This window comes from Talpa occidentalis, unplaced genomic scaffold, assembly GCF_014898055.3.
Source record: "Talpa occidentalis isolate TD23 unplaced genomic scaffold, MPIMG_talOcc4v2.1 talOcc4.5, whole genome shotgun sequence".
Lineage (NCBI taxonomy): Eukaryota > Metazoa > Chordata > Mammalia > Eulipotyphla > Talpidae > Talpa > Talpa occidentalis.
Window position 1 is genome coordinate 27,345,966 of NW_023604861.1, and position 13,856 is coordinate 27,359,821.

Genomic DNA, 13,856 nt, shown 5'->3' on the forward strand with positions numbered 1-13,856 from the left:
TATGTCCAAGAGAGAAACATTGGCAAGTTTCCTAGATTAGTGGAAGGTTATTCATGTACTTCCCAACACAAAACAAATTATAATCACTAATATTTTTCTTCTGACAATTTATTTCAAATATAATGTTTTTTAAATTTTATTAAAAATACCAACTCTCAAATAAACTTTTATATTGGAAAACACTAATACATTAAAATAAATAACTAAAATGGCAATTACATTGTATCATATTCTATTCTATATGCAATATATTTTGACTTTCCAAAGCATAAAATATTGATTGAGGAAAACTATCTAAATATATTGATTGAGGAAAACTATCTAAAACTATCTAAATAAGTCTAAGATTATATTGATTGAGGAAAACTATCTAAAACTATCTAAATAAGTCTAAGATTTCAGAGGCACATATCTCTCATTTTTAAGGAATGTATCATATACAAGATCCCTCCATTTCTGCAAGATATATGTAGAGGTAGGGTTTCAAGATATAGGGAAAGAATTTCAACATCTGAGTGAGGAAAATATAAGAGTGAATTTTTGATAATGGATAAATATATACCAATTGGTATTCTTTGTTATGTTGTATAAACATTAGCCCTTGAGTTATGAAATTCTATCTGAATCAATAGTTCCGAATCTTTGAAATTTACTACTGAGATTCTTAAGTTTTTTTTTTTTTTTTTTTTTTTAGTATCAAGTCAATACAGACTCAATGGACCTATACATCTTCATTTTGCTTCCAAAGTAAGATGTGTCTCCTCCATACCTCCTGCCCTCTCCTCTTAGTAGAAACACAGCTTAAGTCTTTTTATTTCTTCAATAGAATCAAGTGAAGGAAGTAAATTAACTACATTATAAGACAGCTATGCAACACTAACGCTCAGGGAGAACAGTGGGTATGAACATGATGTAGCTATTCAACTACTGAAAGGAATTTTGGTAAAGTGGATGCCAGCTGTGTTATTCCAGATGCCCATTTTTGCTTAATGACTGTAGACCAGGCAACAAAGCAATCAGTGACTCTATCTAATGAAATAAAAACTGTCAGGTAAACCAACTTGTAAATGAATGTTAGAAAGAAGATATAAACAAAAATATATTAAAAATAAATTCTTAATGTGGACATTATGTAAACATTTTCAGTACTAATTTACTGCTAATGTAATTTACATGTACTTTAATAAACTATAACCACTAAAATTAAAGTGTCTTAAAGCAGGAAGAGTTATTAATGACAACTAGCTCATCTACCTACCACACATCCTCCAGAAAATCTATGTGTTATAGAGTAAGTAGGTGATGATTCAGCCTCAATAAAAGTATCAAAGAATAACATCAACCTCTTAGCATGAGTATAACCCTTCATTTGAGTCTAGTTTTGACCTCAGTTATTAAAGAATAGCTAGTAATATTCTTATTTATAGATAAAGTTAACAAAATCTAGATCTCCTTTCTTGAACAATTTTTGTCTAATTAGTTTATAACATTTTTAAGAGTTGGTACATATCTAATTGATAGAAAGCATTAAATGACATTATGTTGATAAATTATTAAATTAACATATAATTTGCATTTATTTTACTTTCTAGTTTTAGCTTGGATCCTAAACTTGCTTGATAGATTAAATAAACAGATGACAGATAGATAGATAGGTAGCTAGTTAGCTAGATATTGGCATATATATATATATATATATATGTAAATATACACACATACACATAGAGAATGAAAGATATATAGAATACAAATATAACAAATGATAGATTATATATCTAATAAATAGGATAATCATCTAAAGTTAGATGTAAATAAGCAATATATTGAATCAACAAATCAGACTGAGTACTCCGTCTAAATTTTGTCTACCACATTTCAGTGGGAAAGTATGTATACAGTATTTCTCTTATGCAATAAAGAGAACAACAGAAAATAATTTATGTATATAATATAAATAGATAAGATTCTCTTGTACCAGGCCTCCCCTGGTGGCGCAGGCGGTTGAGTGCAGCGCTGTGAAGCTGTCTGAAGCCTCTGCAGCACCGGTTCTATTCCAGCTGGCCAGGGAGAGTCCCATATGGCACAGCAGACCTCTTCTGTCTCGCCCACTGCTCCTCTCAGCAGTGTATTTCGTCAGTCTGCCTATTCTGTTCCCTGCTCTGTCTGGTGAATCCTCTCACCCTCCCACGCATCTGGCCTGTACCCTGGTTCTTGTATAAATAAATAATCTTTAAAAAAAAAGTCTCTTGTACCATTAGAGTGCAATAAAAAATATATCAGTGTATATATCTATGTCCTTGAAACGTGTCTTTGCATTTATGAAAGCATAACTATTTTTCTGATTACAATATATTCTAACAGGAACTAGACCTTGGAAAATACCCAAAGGACGTGAGAAAAATCAAATTTGACATTTACACAATTGTATAGGTATAGTAGTGGGAACACTTCTAGGTACTCTGCAAGTTCATATTGCAAAGATAAAATAAATCCAGGGAATTTTTTCACGTAATTATCAGGATGATAATCTGTGAACCTACATTAACAGCACCAGAGAATTTGGCCCCTTCCTCTTCTCTTTATACCTTAACTAAAGAAAGCAACCATATTTGGACCTCCTCTCTTCATTCCCATTCTCCCTGTCGAGAGCAGAAATTAGAAGTAGGAGAAGCAGGAAAACATTACAATTGTGAGTAACATAGGAGGAATGCAGGGACCTGAAATTCAGAAAACATGTCACCAGCACCACGTCATTGTGGGTTTCTCTGGAGTCACTATCAATTGCAACTTACTGATAAAAAGACAAAAGGTAAAAGGGTATTTTCTTGCCACAATGAGTAGATAAAGAGATATCATCAAACATTTCAGAAAAATCAAAACTACCTAAAAGAGAGAGAGAGAGAGAAAAGAAACTACCTAAAAGAGGAAAAAACAACAACAACAACAACAAATTTTATGGAAAGAATACCAAGAAAAAAGAGTGGTAAGTCAAAACATTAATGTCCAACTTTTTTCTTTAAGATTTATTTTTTTTTTTTTATGCACACAAGAACTGTGGTGTAGGCCAGAGTTTCAGGGGGTGAAAGGATTCACTAAAGACAGAGTGGGGAGCAGAACAGGCAGAAATACACTGCTGAGGAAAGCAGCAGATGAGACAGGAGAGGTCTACTGCACCATGTGGTTTAGCTCCTTGGCCTGGAATCAAACTTGGGTTCCAATGGGTGGTGATAGTTTAGTAGCGCTGAGACTTTAACCCCTGTGCCACCAGAAAGGCCCATCCAACCCTTTTGTCAAATAAGGAACTTAGAAACATAAAATATGAGCATCAACATTTGATACTGAATATGATAGGAATTGTATCTGAGTACCAATTCAAACAAAAAAACTTCTAAAGGCATCTGAGTTGTTGGGTAAATTTGAATATAGAAGATGTGGTACATATACACCATGGAATATTACTCAGCAATCAAAAAAGATAAACTCATACAATTTGCAGCAACATGGATGGCACTGGAAGGGATCATGCTCAGCAAAATAAGCCAGAAAGAAAAAGAAAAATACCGGATGGTCTCACTCATAGTAGGAAGTTAGAAAACCTAAATAAGAGACCAGGAAAAAGACTAATTGCAATAAAGTAAAAATCAAAATCAACAGGCAACTATAGACCAGAGACACACCACAGTAGGTGGGCGGGGGAGGACAAGAGGGATTAGGATCAGAAAAAGGGAGTGGAAATTGTATGGGGAATATAACCAAAATGAAAATGCATACATTAAGTAAAAATGAAAATTGATGTAAGAATTATATAAAATAAAATAATTTATTTAAAAAATTGAATATTCACTGAATACATGGTGATATGAAATTATTGTGGGTTTTGCATTTTGTTTGATAATGTATTATATTCATATATTGAAAGTTTTATTCTTTAGGTACCAATTAATATGTTTGTATATTAAATAATATAAGAACTGAGATTTGCTGCAAAATTATACTTGGCAGAGCAGGTGGGTAATGTGGATGGAAGCAGAGATGAAAAAGGATTCATGAATTGATAATGAAATTCATGTGATGGCTACATGAGACCTTATTATCCTGATCACTCTATTTTTGTGTATACTTAAAATTGGCAGAAAAGCAGAGGATACCAAGATTAGGAGCTATAGAATGAGTTAGAAAGATAGTTTGGATGATTAGGGTAATTTGTCAGGTTGTATCCTACGAGTTTATCTGTGAATAAAATATACATAATTTATAACTTTGTCTAATGATGTTCTGAGAAGAGGAAATAAAACATATATATGGAAAAAGTACAACACAGTGCTGAAGAAAGACTCCTGTTTTCACAATAGGCTGCTGAATCAAAGCAGAACAAATGCAAAAATCTCCAAAATGTTGAATTAGGTACAGTGTGGAACAATTTTACATTACAAAGTAAATAAGAAATTCAAAAACATTTAAAGGAAGTGAAATAAATGATGAGCTATGCAAGCAAAAAATGATGTGTGTGTATAAATATATGAATATCTTGTATATGCAAACACACTGGATGTTAAAGGCAGAGTTATAAGAAGTATAAGAACATTATATTGTATCTAGACCCCGATAGCATAACAAGGTGGATGACAGTTATGTATCTTCAGTTCAATAATGGTTTTAAAAATAAAACTGAATGGAATGTCGAGGCATAGGGAGAGGCAGATGATGAGAAAATAACAGCAATAATAACAACACCCCCGCTCCAATTTTCTATTACTAGGGATAACACTTAATTGTGCCATCTATTTCATTATTTTTCTACTTATTGTCACTCTTGCATACCATACACAAGCTTCAGAATCTTTTCACTTTCCTTCTGCCCCAATGACTATGTCTCTGGTAAATAATTGCAAAATTCCTTTCTGTGCCCCCACCTTTTTATTCAGGCCTCTTCTCAAATACCTTGTTACCAGAGACACTTTTTCTAAACCTTATTATCTAAAATAATTGTAGCTTCTTCAGCATACTCTGATTCTTCACTTGCTTTGTTGTTCTACACAATAATTAAATCCCCATGACATTGTTTACTTATTTATTTGCTTGTTTATCTTTTCCCACTAGGCTGTAAACGCCACTAAAGCACATCTAGAACAGGATTTTACACTAATATGAAACAGGAAATATTATTCATTATTTAATGTCTTGGTAAGAAAAAGCAGAGACAGAGACCCCCCACCAATGTTTCTTTGGGAAATGATGGTTACTTTCTAATGTTCAAGAGCAGAAAATCATACAGGAAAATATGTTATTTATATCTTCTTTAAATGCTAAGAATGCCAACAAAATGACGTATGAAATTCAATAACATGCTTTTCATTGGATTTAATGTTATGTCTCTAGATATATGACAAGCTAAATTAATAAAATAAATTTGATTGTTTGTGTTTTATCAAAGAAAATCTTATTTTCAAAAAGGCTACCACTTTTATTTAACATACTGAGATGGCATTTCAGAAATTTGACTAAAATTACAAGTAACATCAAGATTATATATCCTATATATATTGTGATCTTAAATAAATATGAGAATTCAAGAAAGTGGAATCTTTGGTGACAATCTTAGACATTGAGTTAAATAATTATTATGAGAAGGATTTTTTACGTGCAAATGATGCCTTTGATATATATTTACCATTACTTAGTGAGGAATTCTTAATTGTTCCAACATAATATATGTGGAATCTTTTCCACTGCACTGTTTCTTTTTTTTAACATTTTTTTTTAAAAAGATTTATTTATTTATGTATACAAGCACTGGGTACAGTCAGTAGCACTGGAGGGAAAGAGACTTCACCAGAGCCAGAACGGGGAACAGAGCAGGCAGATGGACCGAAATACACTGCTGAGGGGAGCAGTGGGCACAGCAGGAGAGGTCTGTGTGCCATGTGGGACCTTCGCGGTGGCTGGGGATCGAACTGGGGAGGCCCTGCACTGTTTGTTTCTTGGTGACACCTTGTAAGAATGATACCTACCAAAGGCATCTTCAGACCTCCCCTAGCACTGGAGAGTGACAGTGGTATGGGCCTTCCCATCATGCCACTGCCTTCCCAGGATTAACTTGTATGCCCTGGTGATGTAAGTTATCTGGGGGTGCTTCAACATTAAAATTGGCAACTTATTTTTTAAAGATTTATTTATTCATGCATACAAGAACCGGGGTACAGGCCAGATGTGAGGGAGTGTGAGAGGATTCACCAGAGACAGAGTGGGGAACAGAACAGGCAGACTGACTGAAATACACTGCTGAGGGGAGGGGAGTTGCGGGCATGACAGGAGAGGTCTGCTGTGCTATGTGGGTATCTCTGCGGCTGGCAAGGATCAAACCCATGCTGCAGAGGCTGCAGACAGCTTCACAGTGCTGCGCTCAACTGCCTGCACCACCAGGGAGGACATCATGATTATTCTATTAAACAGTATTGAATTTATTGGGAACATTTTCAATTTAAAGATAGGATGTAGAAATATAGAAATTAATAATTGCTGAGTTTCCTCTATATGTTGGGTCCAATGATGATAGATATAATTTAACTTATAACCCCCCCCAACACTTGGCATATTGTAATTTGTGTCTAACAGATCAGAAAGCAACGTCCCTAAGAGATATTAAAGCTATTTCACGTTTATACAGTAAATAAGTGCCGGAGCTAGAATTCAGTCCACAATCAGGTGCCACAATGATATGTTCTATCTGTACCATTTTAATGATTGGGTGGATTTTGACAACAATACTCTCATTGGTCAAGACAAGACTCATCAGTAGATCTCTTCTCTTGAGGTTTGTCCTTGTTCTTTTCATCATTTTGATTTTTTTAGACTGTTCCCAATTCTATTATATTTTCTATAAAATATTTTGACAGATTCCCAAATCAATTGTACCAGTTTTATAGAAATACACAATTTTTGTTCATTATATACATTAATTGTCATTTTGACTTATGGAGAGTTTTGAATCTTTATTGATTGGGAGTATACATTCACTTTATGGATCTTTATTCTCTGAGCTAATTTTCATGTAGATCCTCATCCAAGATACAGGGAATAGATAACCAATGTTTTAGTCAGTTAATTTTCAAGAATTTGTAGGTATTTGCAATCATGTTTTATTCAGAACTGTGAAATTTTCCAAAGTTAAGTCATAAGATAACAGGAACTACTAACAATTTAATACTAGAAAAATTGTAAATTTTTCATTCAGAAAGTTTAAAGTGCAGATTAAAGCAGAATGCTAGAAAAACATTAGACAGTAAATTAAATTAGTCCACAAAGAATCTGAAGTTAGACTGGTGGCAAAGTAAAATTTTAAAGATTACCTATATAGTTTTGGGGATACATATTAATTGGCCTACTACATTGACAATATAGTGTGTTTAAAATCTCCAATTTTACTTTGGGATATAATATTGTTGGCTATGGGCATTTTACTACAATATTTTCAGGAAAATATCGGTGCAATACAGTACTTAGAAAATCTGGATCCCAGTTCTTAAAATGCTTGAGACTAATGAAAACTTTTCACAGGTAACAAACTGTTTTAGTCCTCAGGTTAATAATAAAATAATACCACCACTCTTTCCTGTTTTTCAAAATTACTTCTTTCCACAATTTGATTTATTCATTATGCCAAGCTTTTTCCTAATCCAGGGCCCTTGCACTTAACATTTCTTTTTCCCCTGGTTTGTATGACTTGTTCTTCAGTTCTCATCTTCATTGTCAGTCTGTACAACCCTGGATTCCTCTTGAAGTGCAATTTATAGGCATGATAACATACTAAAGTGCTTTTAAAAATACAAAATAAAGGGCCTCCCCTGGTGGTGCAGGAGGTTGAGCGCAGCGCTGTGAAGCTGTCCGCAGCCTCTGCAGTGCTGGTTGGCGAGGGTCCCACCTGGAGCGGCAGACCTCTCTTGTTGCGCCCACTACTCCCCTCAGCAGTGTATTTCGTCAGTTTGCGTGTTCTGTTCCCCACTCTGTCTCTGGGGAATCCTCTCACCCTCCCTCGCACCTGGCCTGCACCCTGGTTCTTGTATAAATAAATAAGTAAATAAATAAATAAATAAACAAACAAATAAACAAACAAATAAATAAATAAATCTTTAAAAAAATACAAAATCAAGCACTGTAATTTAGATCCATATAACAAATACCAATTTTCATGGTACGATACCTAATTTAAACTCACATCTTTGTATAAAAGCAAGTATATATTTCTCTCTTTTCATGCTTAGATTTCTCCAATTTAATCAAAGAAACCATTTTAAAAATCTTAAATTATACATTAGCTTCCTGCTTAAAATTCTTCACTAATTTTCCATAAAGTTACAATTAAAGTATAAATTTTATGCTTTAAATTATAACTGAAACAACCTCTTACCTTCTCTCCACTGAAGGTTGCTGATAGTGTCTTCTAATGTGTAGAGCTTTTTGTAACCTAAGTGACTGTAGCCAACACTTTCTCTGGTTTGTTCTTTCTCCTGATCTTATGTTTATTGTCTTCTATTTATGGAATTTTATCTTTCTTTTCTATTTCTTTTCTACCTCTTCATCCATCTGTTATATATTTCTTCTAGCCTTCAGATCAACTGTAATATCTGCTTGGGGTAGCACTTCTCCAAGGAATCTAGAACAAACAGAGAACGGTTTATGCAATGCAAGTTTCTCTGTCACCAAACTTATCAAAATGTTGTGTTCTTTTTTTTGGTTAGCAAGGTGACATTGATTTGTAATAATGTATAATTTTTAGGGGTACAACTTCACATTTCAACAAATGTATATACAACACAACTCTCAGCAGCAAAAGTCAAGAGTCTCTCTACCACCATCTGATTCCTCCCCTCTTCTTATTGATAAGTGCATTATTTCTTATTTGCAATTTTTTGGACTATAATGACATATTTGAAACTGTCTCCCAATTCTTAAAATTCCTTTCTCTTTTGTTTTCTGTTGGAATACCTTCTTGAAAGGGGACATACTAGAGGTTCTTTATCTCAGTGATTCCCCCCAAATGTCATAAGCTCAACAGCAATAACAAAATAGCAAAAATAATTTTAAAGTAGCAGTTATGAGGGATTCAATTCCCCCTGTAAATTGACTCCACCTAAACTTTTGAAATTATTTTTAATGTCTAACAAATATTACTTACCACATAAGCAAACCAGCTCTGTCGAAATAAATAAATGCCAAATTATTTGTTTTCACTTTAATACTATTGACTAAATTACTCCCTGTAATTTGAATCCTCTCAGATTGCATGTGTTAATGTGTGTGTATTTGTATATGTGTGTGTGTGTTTGTGTATTTCCAAAGAAGTGATTCACACTGAAGTAACTGCTTCATTTTATGGTTTTATTAGAAATCAATGCTCACAGCAAAGGAACAGAGACTCTAAATGAGTTAGTGAAACAGAATTTTATGTGGAGGAAGTTGGAGACTTTAGGAGTTATGTTATATAGGAAAATTAAAATTTTACAACTCTCTATAACCTATAAAACTCTCTCTTGATAACCAAAGAAATATATTCAAACATGACTGACTAGAAGACTGGTGAGCTGTGTGCTAACTCAGCTATTTTGTATTTTATTTTTGTATGTTTGGGAAATAGACACTTGAAAAATATTTGCCAAAGCTATATGTACGTTAAAAAATTACAAAGATATTTTAAACATTTTATGTCGTGTGTTAGTCAAAATCTTTCTCTGTGTGTGCATGTTTGTGTGTGTGTTTTCCACTAAGATATTCCCTATACTCTTGACTGCACAGAGCTGAGCATACAGCTAATTCTCAATATTAATTGATTGAGTTATTGAAATACCCTGGGCTTTCAATTAGCTCTGCATGGCTAGACTTTTTTTTGTGAGAATCACAAATCCATAATCTGGTTTTCCATGCTTTTATAGAAGTATAGATTTGCAGCAGTTGAACAGAAATATTGAATGAATCTTCTGGTAAACTTGTTCTCTTAGATTTTAAGTATCCATCTTAGATTCTCAGACAGGAATCTAGAAACTCAGAGGAAATTTGAAGTGTAGCCTATCACCTAATTGTTCTAATAGTCTATAACGTTCATACAAACAATATTAAACCTGTAGAATTATTCATTTATTTAAAATTTGCTTCTTTGAAACAAATTAACCTTTTTTTAATTCCATGAAGTATAATTACAATTCTTATTCAAGACCAGCAAAATGACAAGTGCCGGTCCTGCCTGCAGGCCGACGGGGTTCAGGAACACGGCGGAGGGGCTGGGGATGAAAAGATGCTTCTACTCACATGGATGGCTGCAGGAACTCTCTTTATTTTAGGGGAGGGGCTATATATCGGAAAGCCTGCGCATGCACTTTACGTGGATTTGCAACATCCGGTTACTGTTGCATCAGCCTCCGCTTTGGGCGGAAGTGACTCATCTTTGGGCGGAAGCGACCACCACCCCAGGTCCCCCTGCTGGTGTAAGCCTGGTACTGACATCTCCCCCGTTTTTACTTTATTGATGGGGGGGACACACACTGGGCCTGTCTTAGGTTGTGGCAGTCGTACTCACATGCTTACCCGTCATAGCCACCCACTACCAGGATCCTAGGTAAGGTAGTGGAGCTGTCTTAGGTTGCTACGGGTACACCACCATCTTACCCGTCATTGGCCTACAGGTGGTCAAGGGCAGTGTTTATCCACACCCTGGGATTTTCAGTGGGCTGTAATGGAGAATAGCACACGTTTTGGAGAGCTACTTGCAGATTTTTCGTCTATTCCACTGGCACCACGTCTATTCCACTGGCACCACAGGATGTAGAAAATGATTTCCAGGCAGAAGAGGATTGTACCTAGGAGTGATATTGCTTCCCCCAAGGATTTTGTACTGAAGCACGGATGTTGTTAATGGTTAGAATTTGATTAGCCAATTGTGCAGTAAAATTGAGAAAGTTTGGTTCCACGGGCCGCGCAGGTAGGCATTAAGGGTATGAACTTGAAAGGAATAGTTGAAAAGGATGGCAGTTGTAACACACATGAAGGCATAGGTAGGAATACAAGGAACATGAGCAGTTAAAGTCAGTAAGTCAATTTCTTCCTGTATTAAGGAAACTTGTGGATTCAACTGTAGTAGTCCGACTGCGAGATGGTTGTTAATGGAATTTTGTGTGAGAAAGGTGCTGGAGACTCTGGAGTAGTCCAACTGCGAGATGGTTGTTGGTATCTGCATTGAGTACGAAGTTGGATAGATCTAGGCCACTGACCACCGTGGCCGCAGCTGCCAGCGTCGAGAAGACGGAGATCAAGGTGCCAACAACCAACGCCGGACCTGCTTATCGATTTCAGATGATTACCTGAGAAGTAGACTCATACACATTGACAGGCATAATAATGACCTTAGGGAAACGCATGACAACAAAGGAATTGCTGAGGGTTCTGGACCAACAAGAGGAAAGGTGACAGGTACAATTGAGGGAGGATTGTTTGTTGAACGACAGATTGAAAGACACTATAGAAGGGAGTCCAGTGGTGGAATTGGTAGACAAGAGTGACAGGAGAATACCCCCCTTTCTGGAAACTGGCAGAAGGAAAGGGGGATTATTAACTAATGTCCAATGAATCATGTTGCAAAGGAGGGGGGGGTGCTTGCAGTTGGAGGTGGAAGAGTAGTAGCAGGTGGAGGATCATTTTCAGAAGGTTTGGAAAGCGCCTCTTCATTGGGTGGATCGGAGGGCGCACTATGAAGTAAGCGAGTCAGCCGAAGAGGGATCCAACGAGGCTGAGGTTGACCTGGAGGAAAGATACAAAGGGATCCGGGCGCCTCGGCGAGGACGGGAGCCGGTGGTTGCCATTTAAGGGAGTGGGGCTCTTTCCAAACAACTGAGCGGATAGAATGACTGGTCTGTGTCTGCCAATGGACCTCCGCTCTTGTTAATTTAGTTTGGGTGTCCAAGGAGGCAAAATTAATAGTAAACAGAGCCTTGGACAGGCGAATGCGAGGGTCTGGTGGGGTGGAATTAGATTGTTTTTGTATTTGATTTTTCAAGTGTTGATGGGCACGTTCTACGAGAGCTTGTCCCTGAGGATTATAAGGAATACCTGTAATGTGAGTGATATGATGGTCAGAGCAAAAGGAGGCAAAGGATCGGCTAGCATAAGCCGGACCATTGTCGGTTTTGATAACACGAGGCCGTCCCATGTACACAAAGGCCTGCCACAAATGTGAGATAACATCCTTTGTCACCTCCCCCTTATGAGGGGATGCAAAGAGGAGGTGTGAGTGAGTATCAATGGAGACATGGACAAAGGATTGGCGTCCAAAATGAGGAATGTGAGTGACATCCATTTGCCAAATGTGATTAGGAATAAGACCTCTTGGGCTAGCACCCTGGTAAGATGGTGGTGTAGGACGGAAAGGTGCACATTCCGGGCAGGACAGGACAATTTCTTGAGCCTGAAGCCGGGAGAGTCCAAATTTAATAGCCAGGGAGGAGGCATTGGTATGAAGATTGGCATGTTCTTGTTGAGCTCCATGAATAGCTGGAAGGCAGAGTGTGGGCTCGGGGGGGAGTTCTAGTAAGGAGGTCTGCCATTGTGTTACCAAGAGACAATGGTCCAGGGAGAGGTAAGTGGCCTCGAATATGTGCAATAAAGAATGGGTGGGAACGGGACTGAATAACAGTTTGTAGATTTTTTAAAATGGTCACTGCTGAGCTGGAGTCCGAGACATAGGGGGCCGTCTCCAGTAGTGGGATGGTCCGCGCTAGGTACTGACTATCTGTATATAAATTAATGGGAATGTCGTGGAAAATTTGGAAAGCCACCATAATGGCCGTAGCCTCAACGATTTGGGCAGAGGTACTTGGGACCGCAAAAGAGTGTTGGCCCCTAGAAGAAACCACTGCAGCTGTGCCGTTGGAAGACCCATCGGTGAAGACGGTGAGTGCCTTTGGGATAGGACTGGTGCGGGTGACCTTAGGGAAGCAAAAAGGATGACGTTGCAAAAAGGTGACCAAGGGGGATCGTGGGTAGTGTGAGATGAATTCCCCTGGGAATTGAGTAGCGCAGAGAATCCAATCTGTATCAGAAGAACAAAGGTCTTGTATTTGTGGCTTTGTGTATGGCACAGAAATGGTTGAAGGCAAACGACCATAAATGGTCAATGATTCAAAAAGAGAGGCCTGGATCAGTTGAATTATCAAAGTGTGGTAGGGGGATACAACCCGTTTAGGAGAGACTGATAAATGGGACCATCGGAGTGGACACTCCTGCCAAAACAGTCCAGTGGGAGTGAGGGCACTTGCAAAAACAAGAAAGGTAAAGGGTTTGGAGGGGTCAATATGGCAAAGAATGGTGGACTGTAAACAAGAGTTAACCTGTTGAATGGCTGATCGGGCCTCAGGGGTAAGTTGGCGAGGTGCCGTGGGAGAGGGGTCACCCTGTAAACAATCAAACAACAGTTTGAGCGTGCCCGTGGGAATTCCCAAAGTTGGTCGAAGCCAGGCCAAGTCTCCACAGAACTGTTGGAGCTGATGGAGTGTATGAATGTCCTGAGTGATCAATTGTCCTTTAAGGGGCCGGAAGGTCTCCGGAGTGAGAGAGAAACCCAAGAATTTGAAAGGAGGCTGTAATTGAATTTTTTCTGGGGCTATTATGAGATTAGCCTGTCGGAGGAGATGGAAGATTTTATGAAGGGCCTCTTGAAGTAATGCCTCTGTGGGGGCGGCCAACAGAATGTCGTCCATATAGTGGACAAGATAAAGTTGTGGAAATGTTTGTCGCAGTGGTGTCAAGACCGTAGCAACAAAGACCTGGCACATGACTGGGCTGTTAGTCATTCCTTGAGGAAGACACACCCA

At 37.4% G+C, this 13,856-nt stretch overlaps 1 long non-coding RNA gene across 1 annotated transcript in view; it reads right to left on the minus strand.

Moving 5' to 3' along the window:
- Positions 1-11,373, minus strand: part of LOC119259948 (uncharacterized) — a 58,089-nt gene extending 46,716 nt beyond the window's left edge. Inside the window, exons 1-2 of the long non-coding RNA XR_005128609.2 lie at positions 10,303-11,373; positions 8,408-8,653 (exon numbers count right to left, since the gene is read on the minus strand). This is a non-coding gene — a long non-coding RNA (uncharacterized LOC119259948). The remainder of the gene's footprint in view (positions 1-8,407; positions 8,654-10,302) is intronic.
- Between the last annotated feature and the right edge of the window lie 2,483 nt (positions 11,374-13,856).